Genomic DNA, 2,328 nt, shown 5'->3' with positions numbered 1-2,328 from the left:
TTTCAAATGAGATATTTCACATTGCCTGATGTTTTTTTTGTTGTTGTTATTCCTTTACTTTTGCTTTACAATTTCTTGATTTTTCATAAACTCATTAGCTTCCATTCGCTCTGTTCTAATCTATAAGGAATTATTTTCTTTGATGAACTTTTGGACCTCCTTTTCCATCTGGATCCCTTTTTGTCATTTGGGTTAGTCTATTTTTTTTTTATTTTTTTTTATTTTTTTTTATTTGCTTGCTGAAATCCACAGCCCCCAGATAATTTAATTGGAAGGACTCATGGGGGACAAGGGGAAAAAGAGACACAGAGATGGGGGTGGCTTATAAAGAGCAGACTCCCAGCCCAGGGACTCTAAAAGGCTGAGTCAGAGGCCTCGGAGCTGTCCTAGATGTCAGTGCTCTCTGTGGTCTCGCTGACCTCGCTAAGGTCTTTGCTGTCACCGCCGCTACTGTCTTCGGCTGCGGAGCCTAGACCCTTCTCCTCACAGCAGCAGTCCCCCACATGGTTGCCTTTGGGGTCCATCTTGTTCTCCAGGGAGGCCAGCACCAGATGTTTGCCTTTCTCCTTCACCTCCAGTTGCTTCCTCAGCTCTTCAGCCATCTGAGTCAGATCACGTTTCATAGCATAGGCATCCTCCCCATCCGCATAGTACTTGGGCTCCACCCACTAATCTGAAAGTTAAGAGTGTTGGAATACCGATGCAGAGCTGCCCGGTTACTTTTCCTGACATGCAGGGAGACATATTTTGAATCGAAGTTTTCGATCATGGCTCTTGAGGCCTGGTCCATAAGCTTCTGTGCCAGACCGAGCCAGCGGTGGGAATATTTTACAGCCAAGGATGTGATATGTCCATGAGGAACATCATCAGGATCTTCTTCCATCTTGGCTAGGACGTAACCCACAATCTTGCCATTCTCATCCTCAGCAATGTAAGAAAGCTGAGGCCATGATAGACCATGGTAGAAATAGTATTTCATCTGACAGTTTTCTGGAAGGCACAGCAGGTTACAATGCTGCATATTCATCATGTCTTCTGGCCGTGCATTGCGAATGTTCATGGTGCTGACACCCAAGCGGACCTGGCTGGACTCAGGTTTGGTGAAGGGGGTGTGGGGGTGACAAAAGCACCCCGAGGTGCCGCAGCGAGGCAGTTGCTAGTCTATTTTTTAAAGTATTATTTTCTTCAGCATTTTATTGGATCTCCTTTAGCAAGCAGTTGACTCATTTTTCATGATTTTCTTGCATCACTCTCATTTCTCTTCCCAATTTTTTGCTTTACTTTTCTTACTTGATTTTCAGAATTCTTTTTTGAGCTCTTCTATGGCCTAAGACCAATTCATATTTTTCCTGGAGGCTGTGGATGGAAGAACTTTGACTTTGTTGTCTTCAGTTTGTATGTTTTGATCTTCCTTGTCACCAAAGTAAGATTCTACAATCTGATTCTTCTTCTGGGTTTTGCTCATTTCTCCAGCCATTTACTTGATTTTTGAGTTCTTTGTCAAGGTAGTTTTCTGCTTCCAGTGGAGTTGGGGTTATAATATCAGCCACTTAATCCTCCCACAACCTGTGGGCCTGGAGCTCCAGAAACAGTGACTGCAGCTGCCCTAGATACTGCTATGGCTGCTGTGGGTTCCTCCACTTCTCTCCCCCTTGACCGCCCTGGGACTGTGACTGGATCACTTTACTCTCTCACACAGGTCCCATGGGTTTTTATTCCACTGACCTTCCAATTTATCCTCAGTGTTTTGTGGTCATGATGCTTTGAAGCCGCAACAGGTGCCCAAGATTCAATCTCACCCCCACAGGTCTGCTTAGGTACTGTCTGTGCTGTGGTGGCCCACCCTGGACTGTGCTCTGCTCCCAGCAGGGTGTGATAGACACACTTTCCAGTGACCTTTCAGGCTGTCTTGGGCTGGAGATTTACTTCACTGTAATTTTGTGGGTTCTGCAGCTCCAGAATTTGTTTAGAGTCATTTTTTACAGATATTTGGATGGGATTGAGGGAATGCTCTAGAACATCCATATTCTTACTCTGCCATCATGGCTCTGCTCCCCTAATTCATTTTAAGGAGGTAATGGCACAATATAATATCGAAGTTGTAAAGTATGCGTCCTTTGAGTTCTTCAATTTTTATTCTAACTGAAAAAATAGCTTAAAATAACCATTTTTTCCTTATAATCAGGGGTCATCATCAAACATTTCAAAGTATACAAAAGCACACAAACCCCTTTTCATTGTGGTTTTGGTGTGTAATTGTTGCTTTGCTATAACCTAGACTTCTTCCCAGAACAATTTCTTAAAATCCTGTTTTATTACCAAGTAAAG

At 43.5% G+C, this 2,328-nt stretch overlaps 1 pseudogene; it reads right to left on the bottom strand.

The window, feature by feature from the left end:
- Nucleotides 1-200: 200 nt before the first annotated feature.
- Nucleotides 201-1,083, bottom strand: LOC140498300 (N-alpha-acetyltransferase 10 pseudogene; annotated as a pseudogene).
- Between the last annotated feature and the right edge of the window lie 1,245 nt (nt 1,084-2,328).

This window comes from Notamacropus eugenii, chromosome 4 (assembly GCF_028372415.1).
Source record: "Notamacropus eugenii isolate mMacEug1 chromosome 4, mMacEug1.pri_v2, whole genome shotgun sequence".
Lineage (NCBI taxonomy): Eukaryota > Metazoa > Chordata > Mammalia > Diprotodontia > Macropodidae > Notamacropus > Notamacropus eugenii.
Note: the sequence above shows the minus strand (reverse complement) of the source record. Positions and strands in the feature narration are given on the sequence as shown.